Raw genomic sequence first — 17,562 nt, 5'->3', positions numbered from 1 at the left:
CCCTGTTTTTATATTATTTTTGTTTCCCTTCCCTTATGTTCATCTGTTTTGTCTCTTCAAGTCCTCATATGAGTGAAGTCCTAGGATTGTTGTCTTTCTCTGACTGACTAATTTCACTTAGCATAATAGCCTCCAGTTCCATCCACGTAGTTGCAAATGGCAAGATTTCATTCTTTTTGATTGCCGAGTCATACTCCATTGTGTAGATATACCACATCTTCTTTATGCATTCATCCATCGATGGACATTTGGGATCTTTCCATACTCTGGCTATTGCTGATAGTGCTGCTATAAACATGGGGGTGCATGTGTCCCTTCGAAACAGCACACCTGTATCCCATGGATAAATGCCTAGTAGTGCAATTGCTGGGTGGTAGGGTAGTTCTATTTTTAGTTTTTTGAGGAACCTCCATACTGTTTTCCAGAGTGGCTGCACCAGCTTGCATTCCCCCAAAATAATTTTAATTCTAAGGGCACCTGGTTGGCTCAGTCGGTTGAGCGTCTGACTTAAGCTCAGGTCATGATCTCATGGTTCATGAGTTTGAGCCCCGCATCAAGCTTGCTGCTGTCAGCTCAGAGCCTGGAGTCTGCTTTGGATCCTCTGTCCCCCTTTCTCTCTGCCCCTCCTCTGCTCACACTCCCTTTCTCTCAAAAATGAATAAACATTAAAAAAAAGAATTTTAATTTGAAGTGTTGACGTTTTGATATGTTTCCTTTCAGTCTTTTTTTCTGTGAGAACTTGCCCAAGTTCTTGATTGCAAATCACATCAAGCAACTCTCATTACATTGAATAGAAAAGAAACTTATTGGTAAGCTATCAGGCAACTCAAAGAAAACATGGGAAACTTGGAGAACCTGATTTAGACTGTTGTAGGAGAAATATGTTAAGCTGAGCCACTGGATCTTCTTTCAAGGATTCTGCAGTGGAATAGTTTGATTTGGGCCCTTCTGTTGCCATTGCTGGGTGTAAATGCTGTGAGTGTACTGCTGCCCTGGACCCGGGGTGCCCTCCTGGCTCCACTGCGTGAATTCCCTGGAGCTGGGGTGCCCTCCTGGTGCCACTGGATGAATTCCAGCTGCCCCTGCTTCTTTGAGTCACTCACCCAAGATTCAAAGACTGATGTGGGAGTGTTGACTGGCCAAACTTAGTGTGCCCTTAGCCCAGGAGCCAGGGCTCAGGGAAAGCCAGGATCTCATCTTTTCTATTTGGTAGCAGGAGAGAGGAACTGCTTCCCACAAGATTCACACAGTGGCAGATTCTCTAAGTTTAGGGACAGCATGCAGATCCTGGGAAGCCCCTCCTAAAAAAAAAAAGATTATAATTTATCCTTTGGCCGTATAATATTTATGTGCACCTTTATTTCCATATTAAAAACTTTTTTTAATGTTTATTTATTTTTGAGAGAGAGAGAGAGAGAGAGAGCACGAGTGGGAAGGGGCAGAGAGAGAGAGGGAGACACAGAATCTGAAGCAGGCTCCAGGCTCTGAGCTGTCAGCACAGAGCCCGATGTGGGGCTTGAACTCACGAACTATGAGATCATGACCTGAGCTGAAGTTGGACGCTTAACCGACTGAGCCACCCAGGCGCCCCTCCATATTTTTATGTCACAGCAATAAAGGAACCATGTGAATTTTGCTGTCCCTACCTATACTTCTGTCCACAAGTCAGCATCTAGTATTTATAACTTCTGACTTCCCATACATATTTCAGGTCTCCTCTGCCAGCAACTTGTATCTCAGATGCTCAGTGTTTTTGCCTAGTAGAGTGACTCAAATCTTCGTTCCTGATGAAATGGAACCCTTGGTGGTCTTGCTTGGATTTGCCTGTAGTAACATTTCTCTAATTTTTATCACTGGACTTGAAAATGGTAGGAGGCACCGTGAGACTTCACCTGGGCTCACTTGTACGGATCCCTGTCTGCACTGAGCTGTAGTAGCCCAGCTGACCCCTCATAGTAAGGATCCATCAGTCTGGTCGAGACAGTACCCTCCCACCTCTTTTTTTCCCCCCAGCTCAGGGGAAAGCAGAAGCTGACGTCGTAATGTGAGAGTCCAGGCTTCTCTCTAAATGAGAACGATTGTTGCAGAAAATGTACTCCTTTAGGTACTAAAGCCCTTTACAAATAATAACTCCTTTAATTCTCACAAAAATACTATGAGATTTTACATTTTACAGAGAGGAAAATGGAGGCCCAGAGAAGTTAAGTAACCTGCCCAAATTCAACAGCTAGAAAGCAGTAGAGAGAGGATTTGGACCCAGGTTCCTGCTCAGTATGATATAGTATTTAGCATTGTTCTGTGAGATGGTGAGAAAGTCATATTTCCTGCACACTGAAATGTGGGACAGAACTAGAAAAGCCCTGTGACAAGCCTGTAAGATGTTCCTCTGTCCCTGCTAGGTAAAAGCAAAATGCTCTGGTATTTATCTGAAAAGACACAAAAATATTTGTTAGGTCTATTACTCCATAAGCATAGGCATTTTTCTTTGTTTTGTTCACTGTAATATCCCTAGCACCTACGAAATTACCTGGAGCACTGGGTGCTCAATGCACATTTGTTTAAGAAATGAGTAAATATCAGATCCCAGGGACTAGAATCACCCCCCCCCCCCGCCCAAGGGAAACTGATGTCAACCCCACATCGTCCTCTAAGCCCCCATCCTCTGCACTGGACAGACAGGAAAGTTAAGTGCGGATGTACGGAAACCACCATCCCTGCATTTCTTAGGAATTTCATGGTCACACTAAGTGCTGTAATTCCCTCGGACATGATATTGCTTTTTATTTTTCCTTTTAAGTGAATGGGGTGACTCTGGGGGATCCCATTTGCCTTATTTTACCTGTGAATCAGAGACAATATGGGGATTCTATCAGTGATAGATAAATCCTTAAAACACAGGTAAACCATCATGGGCTGAGTCCAGAGTGTCATTATGTCCACTTTAAGGCAGACTTTGACGTAGACTCAAACTCCATTTATCACCTGAATCTTCTAAGTCTCTGATTAGTGAGTGCAGTGGTGTTAACTCAGATCCAATGTTCAGTAATCTGTGAAGAGGTATTTTCCTTTGCCCAAGGCAGTTGGGCAATACTTTGGTAAATACAGGTCCCTTGGGAAAAGATAGAAGGAAGACTGCCAATATATTTTCGTGAAATAATTTCAGGACTCTTTTTAAAGCCTCCCTGGCTTCCCTTCATTAAGGGGTTTCAGGGCCTGCAAACTGACATAGGCTCTCTATGTAGGGCAACTCTAGCAAGGACAGAGAATTACAGAGTCTTCAGGTAAGACATGAATGGGCTTATCAGATATGGGAGGAAGGGTAGCTTGAACTGAAGATTGAGGTCCAGTGGCGTTTGGGATTTGGGTGTTTGAATTCTTGAAATCCTTCCACAATTGCAATTCTCAAGGTATACTTCCTTTATTGATGCCCTAACTTTCATATAAGGGATTTGATGAGGCTGTGATTCAATTGACATTACAGATTAACTCCCCATTAAAGTGGAGGTTTGATTTTGGGTGGTTTTATACTGCTGCTACAAAAAATAAGACATTCTTTTCCAGCACAGACATAAAAAGTCCCTAGTTTCAGTTTTTGCTTTCAGTCAAGAATTAGGGACTTCATTGTGGCATTTTCTTTCTTTAGCTTTTCTAATATTAGCCGTGTCACTCTTCAGTCCTGATTTCTCACACTGTTATATATGGCATTACCAATGTGGTCCCCCAGGGCTTGCTTTCAAATAGATACTGGAAAGGTTGTAATTTGATTAGTTGCTTTTCCACTCGGGCAACGGATTACCCGATTTCTGTTCCTGAAGGCAGACTGCCTTTACCCCAACTCGGTTATATAATCAAGCCCAGATTCCCCTCAATTCCAGATCTGCTGTCTAAAGTCCCCTCATTGTAACAGTTGCCGACCCAATGATTCATGACATAAATTGATTTTGTTTATCCTGAGTGGAAAAGGAATTGATTGGAAGGATATCAAGTATTTCATGGAATTGATGGGAAAGCTGTTGAACCAGACTTAGAAAATGGACCAGAACCAAGGAGATCCAGACAGGTGGAGCCACAGAAAATGTCACAGACCAGGCTCTTTGGGTTCCATTGCTCCTCTCGCTGGGCATTGAACGCTGCTGTCGCTGACAAGATTGGAATGGATCCCAGACTTCCTTCTTGCCATCTTGTTTGGCTGAACTTAGGTCATGTGCCATGTCCTTCCTAGTTGCCTGGGTCCAGGGAAAGCAAGTACTTGGCCTTAGGTGTCTATGGGGAGGAGGCCCTATTTGTACTCAAGATTTGACCAGTGACAGATTACTCAGATATAGAATGTGAACATATAGAATGACATTGGGGTTGCAACCTTGAGTAAAGGGTTAGGCCTCAGCACAGGGCCTAACCTATGATCCAGGCCTGCCTATAAGAATGACCTCAGAGGGGCGCCTGGGTGGCTCAGTCGGTTAAGCGGCCGACTTCGGCTCAGGTCATGATCTCACGGTCCGTGAGTTCGAGCCCTTCGTCGGGCTCTTGCTGACAGCTCAGAGCCTGGAGCCTGCTTTGGATTCTGTGTCTCCCTCTCTCTCTGACCCTCCCCCGTTCATGCTCTATCTTTCTCTGTCTCAAAAATAAATAAACATTAAAAAAAAAAATTAAGAATGACCTCAGAGTCCTGTTTCTTTGGAAACTGCAGTGATCAATAAACATGGAATGTTTTGCCTGTTTTGTTTGTTGTGAAACCTTGATATGGACTTCTGGACTGGGGCTACTGGGGGTAGCATGCAGGTTTTGGGTGTGTGTCACTAGACCCATATGAAAGATTGTTGGGAAGCTAAAGCTGTGGCTTTTCTGTGTCAAGATGACCTTGGATATAGTTCTGTGGCAGCCTTGCATTTCTTGCATGGGTGTAGGGACAAAAGAAGCTGTGTACGTGGGTAGCTGTTAACCATTGTATTTGTTTCCTACGGCTACTGTATCAAAACTTAGTGACTTACCATAATTTATTACTTTATAGTTTCACAAGATAGAAGTATGACATGGATCCTAATGAGCTAGATCAAAGTGTCAGCAGGTCTGTGTTCCTTTCTGAAGGCTCCATTTCCTGGAGCATCCATTTCCTGGCCTTTCTGGATTCTAGAGGCCACCTGCATTCTTTGGCCTGGTGTCCTTTCCTCCATCTTTAAAGTCAGCAGTGGGGATAGAGTCCTTCTCACATGGTATCACTCTGGTCTTCTCTTCTGCTTCCCTCTTTCACTTTTAAGGACTCCTGTGTTGACTTTAGACCCATCTGGACAATCCAGAATAATCTCCCTATTTTAAGGTCAGCTGATCATCAACTTAAATTTCATCTGCAACTTTAGTTCCCTTTCTCCCTTTAACACAGCATATTCATAGCTTCTGGAAATTAGGATGTGGGCATCTTTGGGGGACTTACCACAGGTGTCCTGATAAAATGAAGGTGCTGTTTCTTGTCCTCTATCCTTCTACAAAGCTATGCACATGGAGAGTAAAGCCTGTAATGTGTCTTAAATCTGATTTTCAGTCTGAATCTGCAGTCACTGCTATGTGGATGCCCACTAGAACCACGATGTTGAGAGGGCAGACCTTTATTGGGAGTACTTTCACATGTTCAAGCACAATTTATTAAATCTCCATAGGAATCTACTGTTATTATGAAAATGGACTAATTTTTTAATTGTGTGGCTCCCAGGATATCTTTCCTTTCCCAAACCTCTGAGAATAATTCTCAGATAGGATTCTGGGCAATAGGTTTCTAGGACTCTGTAACTATTCAAATCTCCAAAGCTTTAGGACTTTTTTTTGGTCAGCAGAAGGAGTTGAAAGCTACTGTTTTCTTTTAGAGGAAAAGTACTTTTAAAAAAACCTGTCTGATATAAATTTTAAATGAAGCCAATATGCTAGGCTGGGCTGTTGTAAAATTATTTTCATCATTGCATTCATTGTGTCAACCAGATCTTTGGCTCCAAATATGCTGTTCTCATAAAAATTTCATTTCAGCTGTCAGGGTAATCAAAATGGTTTCAAAAGCTTTCCTTGAATACTGAATTGAAATAAAATAATAAAATACACTATCAAATGCCAGATACTACAGGAGGAAGATGCCACATATAGGCAGGTTTTGCTTTTTAAAAAAGTTGATTTTATTAAGTTCTTTACTTTGATGTAATTTTGAAGTAACTATTCCTGACATATACAATTTCAGCATAATTCAAGTGGCTTTTCAGTCCAAAATCATATTTGGGACTACATAATTAAACACACAAAATGCAGAATAATATCTCACTTATTTAAGTTGTCTTTTGATGCCACAGTTTATGTTGTATAATGGTATATTTGCAGTGTATAATGTATAATTTTGTATAATGGTAATTTTATAATGCATGGGCAAAGAAACAAAAATGATGGCTACAAGTTTTATCTTTTAAAAATTTGATACTACAGGTCTGTGTTTCTAAAAAACCACGAGCTACAGATGTCTGTAAGCGACACGATGTTATTATTCTATTACAGAATAAAAATGTTGTCGAGCTTATGGATGACATAAATGTGGCAACAAGAAACAAATTTTGGAGAGAACTCCCTGAATAGTCAAAAGGCTATGCAAAATGTTATTTAAAAGAAGCTTCTGTTTCAAAACGTTACCTAGCTCAGTCACAGTGAAAACCTGAAATCAGCCAAGCACATCAGGCCAGATCTTGTTGGAGACACTGTGGGGATGGAAGTCACAGAGTTGCTGTTGAGCGAGTCAGCTCTGGAGCAGCAGGTGTGGGATGTCTTCATTCTCCGCACTCCTCTTCTTCCACGAGAGCTTGCTGACAACCTTCCCGTATCCGTCCGCAAGCTTCCGTCTCTGACCACTGCTGTATTTGCTCCGCAACATTTCTTCTTGCTCTTGGTGTTCATTTATTCATCCATCCTTCCTTCCGGTAACTTTTTGTGGCGTGCCACTTTATAGGAATTTAATTATAGAAGAATTGGTGAGGGTAGGAATGATCTTGATCTGTATCACTTAATCACTCAGACATAGGGAAAACTTGAGGAAAAAGTGTCTCATCTATATGTATTCATCCTGCTCTGTTATGGCAGAGTCCTGTTCTAAGGGCCAGTCTTTCCTCTTGATTAACTAGCTAATGAAAATACATAAAAGGGGACATTCTCCCCGGAGGCAATGCAGCAATGCTAGTGGCTGTAATGGAACTTGGCAGATAGGCAGGGCTTTTCCTACCAAACACCTATACCATGTAAGTGGTTACCTATGAGTAGTCTGGATATGAGCTGTGCCAAAATAGTGCTCCCAGTTCAGGGGCAGCCAGGAAATGGTTCTTGCCTAAGTTCCTCTACAGTACACGGGAGGAAGAGTGCATGAATTTTCAGCTATGAGTGTCTTTCTCTGGGGTAGGGGGAGGTGAATTCATATGTATCAACCGTAGAACAGATTGCAAAAAATGGCCTCAATACTTTTCAGCTCCTCCCATCAAGAGATGAACTCTATTTTCCCTATCTTTGAAATCGAGAGTGACCTTGGGATTTGCTTTGACCAATGCACAGTGGTAGAAGTGACATCAAGTGAGTTCTGAACCTAAGCAGCAAGAGGCCATGTGGCTTCTGCTTTTGTTTGTCTGTGACCTGCCATGTGGAGGAACCTGGGCAATCTTGCTGGATGATGAAAGACATGCCCTGTCATTCCAGCTTGCCAACTGCCAAACATATGAGTGAGACTACCTTAGATCATCTGCCATCCGACTCCAGACGCATGCAGAAGTCCAGCAGGGATTGACTAAACTATAGCCCCAATCAGAACAACCAACCAGCTCCCCAAATCATGAGCTAAACAAATGGCAGTTATTTTAAACCACTGGGTTTTGGGGTGGTTGGTTACATAGCAAAAGCTAACTGATATGAGTAGTCATATGAGGTGATTTTTAATCCTATTTTATTATTTTTTAAAGTTCATTTATTTATTTTGAGAGAGTGTGTGTGAGCAGGGAAGGGGCACAAAGAGAGAGAGAGAGAATTCCAAGCAGGCTCTGGGCTGTGAGTGCAGAGCGTGATGTGGGGCTCGATTCCATGAACCATGATCATGACCTGAACCAAAACCAAGAGTTGGACGCTCAACCAACTGAGACATCCACGTACCCCTGATTTTTATCCTATTTTAAATGGGAAGGATGGGATGGATTCATCAATAGAGTGGATTAAGATCTATAAAATTTGACCCTGTGGCCTGAAGAGGAGAATAAGAAGAAAATAAGGATATGAAGATAAACATATCTAAAACTACCCATGAAACACAAATCTCTTGCCAGCATTTGCTGGGGAAAATCCAGAATGTTTGAATGGGTCTGAGTATCTTAAACATACCTATTGGTATGAAAGAAGATAGCTCTGATTTTAGATAGTACTCAACTTTTGTGGCATATGTCCCAGTTCAGATCAAACTAAGATTCAGATGTTGGTGACCTTACGTGGTATCTGGTTTATATGTGTGATGTCCTTGAAGGCCATTTTTTTTTTCCTAAAAAGAGAGTGAGTTCTTTATAACTTTGTATAACCTGAATACAATTGGGCCCCATATGGCTCAGTCTCTGAGCAGTGTTGCTTTCAAAAAACAGGATTGTGGCAAAAAAGCATAATAGACAGTAATTCATCTACACAGTCTCTTGAAAAAAAAATGCCAAGAGGAGAGTACATTCTTAATGCCAACAAAGCTTAAGAAGCATCTGAGGAGCCTGGGTGGCTCAGTAGGTTGAGTGTCCGACTTAGGCACAGGTCATGATCTCATGGTCTGTGAGTTCGAGCCCCTCATCGGGCTTGCTGTCGGGCCTCCTGCTGTCAGTGCAGAGCCTGCTTTGGATCCTCTGTTCCCCTCTCTCAGCTCCTCCCTTGCTTGCTCTCTCCCTTTCTCTCTCAAAAATAAATAAACAACAAAGAAGCTTAAGAAGCATCTTCTTAGGGGTGCCTGAGTGGCTCAGTCAGTTAAGCGTCCGACTTCAGCTCAGGTCATGATCTCACAGTTTGTGGGTTTGAACCCTGCATCAGGCTCTGCGGTGACAGTGTGGAGCCTGTTTGGGATTCTTTCTCTCTTCCTCTCTCTTCCCCTCCCCTGCTTGTATACTCTGTGTCTCTCAAAATAAATAAATAAACTAAAAAAAAAGCATCTTCTGTAGACATCTTTATTGTTCTCAATATTTCTAGTATGCTCTGGAGTGGCATTCCTAAGAACTCTCTTTCTGGAAGTGGCTCATAAAAATATAACTTCCTATTTTCTTTTTAGTCTTTGAAAACTCTTCTCTGAAACCAAAATACATGGCTCTTCTGTCTCTTGACTGTGTGTCCCCACTCAAGTATATAGCTGAAAATCTCGTGTTTGTCCCTCTCATCTAAACTCTCGTCTCACCACTGTGCTGGTCCCTCATTTATTTCTTCTTTTCCATCCCTGTGTTGTTCATGCACAGCGACACCTTCCTCAAAGGTAGCAGTCCTTTCATCTGACCCTCCATGCTACACTGGGGCCTCCAGGGTGGGTAATCTGTTTTCATTTCTTTGAGAATCATCTCATTGCCCAGATTCTACACACCCCAGGAAACACTTGGCACTTAATTCTCAAGTTAAGATTTCTTCCCCTTTAGAAATGGAGGGGTGAGTGGGAAGGGCCGAAATGTCATGTATTAATATAGCTTTATGTGAATTTGGATTGTTTAAATATGAAATAATATGATACAAGCATACTTACAAAGTCTCGTTTCTGGAACAAAATTCGAAATAGTGTGAACCGCTCCCTGCAAAATCAATAACACATATGTTTCAAGCTGGTGGACTGAGTGATTTGGAAACTCTATTTATGCTATTGCCGTGGTCGCTGATAAACACAACTACATGATACTGTTCTTTGTCAGTCTTATGAAAAAGTTATTCTTGAATTATAGGGGTTTGAATTCTGAAAGGTGTTCTGTGGAACACCCTGGCGTAAATAGACTTTGGTAGTCTGTCCTGTTGTTTGCTTTTGTGCCTGAGGCAAGGGGATAGGCACTGGGAAAAACTAGGAAAGGTGGGTCAGATTTTGAACCCTCATGCGGAAAGGGGGAACCAGACACTAGATGAAGTGCTTCGGGATCCAGGTGACAATGGGCGTCACTGTGAAGGATGAGAGCCAGAGTGCCTACTTCTCCATGGCAGGACTGCTGTGGCATTTTCAGAATTGGCAACTCCAGGACCACGGGGACACATGGTCAAGGATGTTCCAAGATGTCTGTCAGTTGTGTGAGCACTGACGCTTCCCCTAGTGGCTGCATTAGAAAGGACATTGATGGAGTGGACTGGAAGGGAGAGAAGGACTGTGAAGATGCCAGGTCCTGACTGTGGCTGACAAGCTGACCCATGAGCACAGGAGAGGCATTCTGTAAGACCTTTAATAATATTTTGGGGTGGGAGGAGTTTTTGGAGGGTCTGCGTCTGCAGGAAGAGTTAAATGCAACAACTTTGAGATACTGATGATAGTCTGAATTTATGGACAGGTGGCTTTGACCTTGGGATTCTTATTATACCTATACGTGCCAGTATGGTGGCTTTGCTCTTTAATCTCTTTATGGGCTTGGGCTATGTACTTAGCTCCCTAAACCCCTGGTTCCTTGTTTGTAGAATGGAAGCAGTAATGGCCTTAACTTTATGAGATTTTTGTGAGGATTCAATGAGCAAGGAAGGAGCTAAGCATGGTGCATAGTCAACGTTGTAAGTGCTCAGTAAATGTGAGCTATCATTATGTTGTTAACACATTCGCTGTCTTTGAAGCATACATTCTCAGTTTCATAGAACCCTTGGAATTGCTAACAAGGTTTGCTGACCAGACTACTTTGATATCATCGGTAACTTTTGGGTCTTAGATCCTTCCTGATCTTTAATGATTGATGTGGCAGGAGGACACAAGTAATGATTCCTTCTTAGGCTCAGGCCTTCTGTAAAGGGAACTGTTGTTGCAGCTGGCATTTTCTAATTTTCTGCCACATCCTTCTGGGAAAAGAGTACTTCTTACGGAGGAGAGATGATATTTTATGAAGCAAGATCTAGCTATTCTGACAGAGGAGAAATTACCCATATGTTTTCATTCACTGACATTTTGGGAAAATTACTACAATTTGCTTTCTTCTTTATTAAATGGCAGAAAAATTCTGTAAACGCAATTAATGGAAGTATTTAATTTTAACTGTATTAAAACCAATTTTTCTGTCTCTGTTGCACTCAAAATGGCAGGTCAAATGAATCTTTGAAAGTATGACCAGGGGTTTCCATAGCAACCAGATGGGAATAAGGGAGAAGACCTAGTTCTGGGACATGGGTGGTTTTCTTCTACTTACCGAGAACCCTAGTGAATCCGTTTGTGGATGGGACCATGCCATGGCTCTCAGCATACCCAAGTCTGGAGCTCCAAATGCTCCTTTCTACCCAAGGTGAGGCCAATGGAGGTCATAGTGACTGCTCATAGAAAAAGGACCCCAGGGAATAATAATAATACCATCGGTTGGATTATATTTTTCATTCCATAAAGTGTTTTTATTTACATTATTTTACTTAATCATGTTATCACTCTAAGGTAAGTTATTGCTATTCTAAAGGTGAGAAAACAGGTTAAGAAAGGTGAGATGGTGTGCTAGAGTCAAGTTGCAGAGCCAGGGTCTGAATCATCCAACTCCAAGACCAGTGTCCATTCCTTGGGGCCATGATATGGGTCAGAACCTTCTTCACAGGGTGTTCCCTGTTCTTCATGGCAGGGTGGGTGGTTGGAGAGAGTGAGGCTTTACCTGTGTCCTCACTGGGGGCTGTGATGGAGAGTAGGGCACAGCTTTATGTATTTCCATGACAAGCACACTTGCCAGGATGGGAGATTAATACTTTGTGGAAAAAATACACGTTGCATTTCTTCTATGGTTCCTGATTCTTTGCCTGCTGTAGTGTGGAGCCCCTCATCAGTTGTAGTAATGACAGACACTGTCTTATTGCATCTACTAACACATCCTTCCACAGTTTTCTTCAATTACACTGATTATTTCTCATTATGAGTTTATTCTTTTCTGAGCTTTTTTCTCAAGAAGCTTCTGTAATTTTATTCCCAATTATTATATTATTGTAAGAAGTGGCTCTCCAGTGGCACAATGGGTCATTTCAACCTCTCGTATAAAACAGCTTCTAATTTTTTTGTGGATGAAAGAACTGGTTACTGATTAGAGTTGGATGGACTGTGTGAGTATCCTAGATCTTTTTTTTTGTTTTTTGACTATTACAAAAGCTTATTTAACAAAAAAGTTCAATATGAAAATGTACATAACCCAATTTTTACATTTAGTAAAACAGGTGCTGTGGAGAAGCATTTGATTTCTCTGGGGAGCACAGAAGTTGTTTATACTTCTGCCAAGGTTTATAACATGATGATTCTATTTCCTCATAATACCACTATTCCAGTATTGTCCTGTTGTCCACTAATTGCCATCCCCACACATTCGTCTATTGCAAGATTCATAAAGGGATTGAGTCCCTGCAGTAGTCTTGGACATGGCTGCCACCATTTAATTTCAATGATAACTTCTTGTCCGTGAATTTTGTCAGCTTGGGAGACCGAGCTTTGCTCAGTGTCTACTCAGAGAGCTCAAAGATTCCTTGAAACAGAATTCGTGGCCTCCCTTCTACTCCCACAGTAGGTCTGGCATTTTCTCTCAATCTTTAATTATGGTGAAATAGCATTGTAATTATTTTCCAACTTTAGAATTATATCCCTCTTTTACTTTCTACTTCCATCCTGCCACTAAGCATTTTTTTCCCCTGGAAACTCTACTGACTCTCCTGCTTCCTTTTCACTCCCACAACGATCCCATCATAATCCGTGGCCATCTTAGATCCACAGTGCCTCATCTGCCTCCTTCTGGCTTCTGAGTTTCTGGACTTTATTCTAATGCATCCTACATATAGCAGCATGGATACTTTTTCTGCTTTTATTTGGTTTAGACCACTCCCATTCTAAGAAACCCAGAATAATTCTAAATTACCTCTTGAATAAAATTAAACCTCCTAATTATATACTCTAACGTCCTCAGCCTGTAAGCGCCTCCACTTAATGGCTCCCTTGCCTGCCCCACTCCACTTGGACATCCCACTTCAGCTACATGAGCCCATTTGCACTTCCCACTTGGAGTGCACATTTATACCCACCTACTAACCCATGAGCCTTTGAACATCCCACCTCTCCCGTTCAGAATTCCTCCCCTCTTCATTTTACCAGGAAAATCATTGGTTTGACTTTAACTCGATGTTTCTCAAATTTATTTTACTGCAGGATAATTTTGCTTACAACATAGCTATTGAAACTATAGCTTCTGTCTATTCTTTGCTCCTCCAGGTCCACCCTCCCCAAACCCTCCTCTGCTCTGCTGTGTGTCCATGAGGGAGTCCAACCTGTATGAACCACATCAACAGGTCCTTCTTGACCTCTGTCATGGTCAGTTTTATGCATCACCTTGGCTGTGCCATATTACCCACTTATTTAATTAAACACAAATCTAGGTGTTGCTGTGAAGATATTTTGTAGCTGTGGCTAATACCTACAATCAGTACACTTTAAGTAAAGCAGATTACTCTCCTTAATGATTGCTTTCATCCAGTCAGTTGAAGGCCTTAAAGGCAAAACCTGAGGTTTCCCAAAGAAGTTCTAGCTCAAGATTACAATATTTAACCACCCTGATTGCATGAGCTAATTTCTTAAAATTAATTTCTCTCCTCTCCCCCGATATGGGTTCTGTTTTTCTGGAAAACCCTGACTAATACACCCTTTAACTTCTGAGTTGGTTTGGCCAGTGAGGCCTATTCACAGGTGATTAGAGGGAAGAAGAAGACTGGGGCTAGCATATTGATTCCCTGGGTCACTCTCTGCTGGGTCGCTTATAGTTGGCTGTGTCTGTGGACAGAAATCCCAGCTCTGGAACCTTCTCTGTCTGATTCTTTTCTTCTTCTTCTTTAAAACATTTTTAAAAATGTTTATTCATTTATTTGGAGAGAGAGAGAGAAAGAGCTTGAGCAGGGGAGGGGCAGAGAGAGAGAATCCCAAAGAGGCTCCATGCTGTCGGCACAGAGCCCATGCAGGGCTCAAACCCACGAACCATGAGATCACGACCTGAGCCGAAATCGAGTCCGATGCTTAAGTGACTGAGCCACCCAGGCACCTCTGATTCTTTTCTTCTTAGTTCTGGGTTCAGTAAACCACCCCACCCTCTATCCTCTTTCTCCTTGGGGCCTAAGGATGGTCACAGCTCCTTGCTGTTACTAGACCTGGAGTCCCGCACTATCTTCTGTGGTTTCCCTGTACTCTGTCTTTATGTTTGTGAATAGCCCATTGTAAAAATTTCCCCCAGTTGCCCAATTTGAATGTATCATTTGTTTCCTGACATGACCTTGACTGATATAATATCTCATGGAATTAGTGTCCCAAGAAACATACTTTGGGAACCTATGCTTCAACTTCAACCTTTCTCTCATTAGGGCAACAAAGCTGTAGGGTTCACTGTTTCCCAAAACAGTCTAGGAGAAGACAGGACAGACTTCATAGAAAAAGAGATTTGCGGGTTAATAGTTGAACTACAGGTTAAGTTTAATTCAGCTGGAGAGAGGGTGGACATGGCAACAGAGAGTGAAAACTTCAATTTGTGGACTAGACAGTTATAAAATGCTTCTGCACATTTTATCTCATTTGATCCTCTCCGCAATCCTGTGAGGGAGGCAATTATCCTGTGTCATAGATAATCAAGGAGATGAGCAAATGAGCAAGGTGTGTTCAGGGGTACAGGAGACATTTGTCTGATTAAAGTGGAGAGTTCTTGGTGAGAAGTAGGGAAGAATAAGGTTTCCGTAGGTCAGGCAGGGCCAAATTATGTGTGATCCTGAGGCTGGAGGTGATTAGTTGGGTTTGATGCAAGAGGCTGTGGAGAGCTTTTGAAGAATTCTTTGAAAATTTTTAATTTACTTTATAAATAATACATGTTCACAGTAGAATATTTAGTAATATAAAGAAGAAAACAAACATCACCCATAATTTTAGCATCAAGTGATACCCTGTTTATGCTTCTAAAACTTGAGATCAATCAGCGTTCATAGTATTGTGCCCTGTTTTATTCATCTGACGCAGTCTCTCAACTGTGGCACACTGACATTGGGCAGGATAATTCTTTGTTGCTGGGGGAGAGGGTCGCCTGCGTATTATACAATGTCTAACAACATTCCTGGCCCGTACCCACTGGATGCCATAGCACCTCCTCCTTGTCCAAGCTGTGACAACCAAAAGTGTCTTCCAGACATTGTTGAATGTCCGTTGGTAGGCAGAATAATTCCCAGTTGAGAATCTGTGGTCTAACTTTATATTGTGAACATTTTGTCCCATATCATTAACAATCACTGAAAAATCTCTGTGACAGATACAACATACTTTATTTACTCATAGCTTTTTTTGTTGAATGTTTAGTCTGTTGTATATATATATTACCATCATGAATAACACTGTGAATGAGTATCCTTTCACATAAATCTTTAGTTGGATCTCTGCTTATCTCCTTCGGACCAATTCCTGGAAGTGTATTTCTGAGTAAAAGGGCATGAACATTTCAGGGCTCCTGCTACGTTTTTCTGAAAAAGTGACTTCCAGAATGATTTGTACAGATATCTACGTCTGTTAACCAGTGACGCATGAGTGTTCCCATTTTACCAGCCTTCGTACGTACCAAGGATTGCTCTTAGAAACACTCTTGGTATGTTGTTGAAAAAATGATATCCTGATCTTCTGATCTTCTGATTTGTCTTTTTTGATCTTCAGTAAAGTTTTCTCATGTGTTGCTTAGAAGTCTGTTTACTTCCTCTAAACTTGTAAATTGTTGAGTGTTTTAAGCATTATGAGGGCAGTGTTTAGAAAAACACCTGATGGCCTGTGTTTAGGGGGAATGTACTGATTTTAGCTTCTTTTTCTCAGGTGACTTGCTTTTCTAATTTTCAGCTCAGATTCAGTTTCTTGACTATGTCAGAAAGTCATTTTCTTTGTGAAGAAAATCTAACTCTTTCTTCAACTTAAAAGAAGCATGGAAAGTAAGAAAGAAAATAAAAGGACTTGCAAATAGACTTTTCAATTTTCTTGTTTACAACCTCAAAGTCGCCCTTTATGTAGCTGAGTCTGCCAGTGTTTTCTCATTAGTATTATAAAGTCGATTGTTATTCACTGTTGTGCTCTCCTGGGGATGTCAAACTAGAACTGGAATCTAGTCCAACTCTGCCGCCAGCTACTTCTGTAATCTTGGGCAAACTGCTTCATCTTTCTCAAACTAACTCTCCTCATTTATAAAATAATGTGAGAGAAGATGATCTTTCAGGGCCTTTAGAATTCTATAAATGTGTGTTCACATGACAAGAAGAAAAGAAATAACAGCAACAACTTGGGACCTTGGAGTCTTGTTCTGGAAGGGGAAGGAGAAGGGATGCAATTCTAAAATAATATACATATTTTACAATGGCAAAATGCAACACTTGTATTTGTATTTCAGTTATTAATGAACCTTAATTCTTCTTTTTTTTTTTTTTTTTTTTTTTTTTTTTTTTACAATTCTGCACCCCTTTTGTTCATCAACTGGGAATTTTCCCCATGTACAAAATGTTACAAGGGCAGAAGTAGAATGTGAGTGTTTACATAGGTTGTTCTTGAAACAGGAAGTCACAAAATTCGCTTTGCCAATGCTATAATATTTATAATTGTTATATATATACCTGTTATAACAAAACATATAAATATATGAAATATAATAAATATATATTATATATTATATATACATATATATACATCTATCTCTGTCTATCCATCCATCCATCCATCCATCCACTCATCTATATATCTGCTTATCGAGTGTCTTCTCCACTGGAATGGAAGTTCCATGAGAGAAGAGATTTTGTCTGTCTTGTCCATCATAGGATCCTCTCAGCACCTAAGATAGTGCCCAGCACATCGTATCTGTTCAATAGGTAAGTAAGGAATGGATGCATAAATGAATACATGAAGATGTATATTTATCAAGAAGACAAGAGATAAATGTTGGTGTGGCTGTGGAGAAAAGAGAACCCTCATGCTCTGTTGGTGGGAATGGAAACTGATGTAGCCACTATGGGAAGCAGTATGGAGACTCCTCAAAAAATTAAGAATAAAACTGCCCCAGGATCCAACGATCTCACTTCTGGGTATATATCCAGAGGAAAGGAAATCGCTATTTCAAAGAGATATCTGCACCCCCATGTTCGTTGTCAAACTATGGAAACAACCTAGGTGTCCATTGGTGGATGAATGGATATAGAAACTGTGGTATATATATAAATATATATAGAGTGGAATATGCACAAACCTCCACACACATACACACAATGGTATATTATTCAGCCATGAAAAAGAAGAAAGTCCTGCAATTTGCAACAATATGGATGAAACTAGAGAACATTATGCTAAGTGAAACAAATCAGACACCGAAAGACAAATACTATATG

Source organism: Felis catus, chromosome X (assembly GCF_018350175.1).
Source record: "Felis catus isolate Fca126 chromosome X, F.catus_Fca126_mat1.0, whole genome shotgun sequence".
NCBI classification, from domain to species: Eukaryota; Metazoa; Chordata; class Mammalia; order Carnivora; family Felidae; genus Felis; species Felis catus.
The sequence above is the reverse complement of the archived record's forward strand: the minus strand, read 5'-3'. Positions refer to the sequence as shown.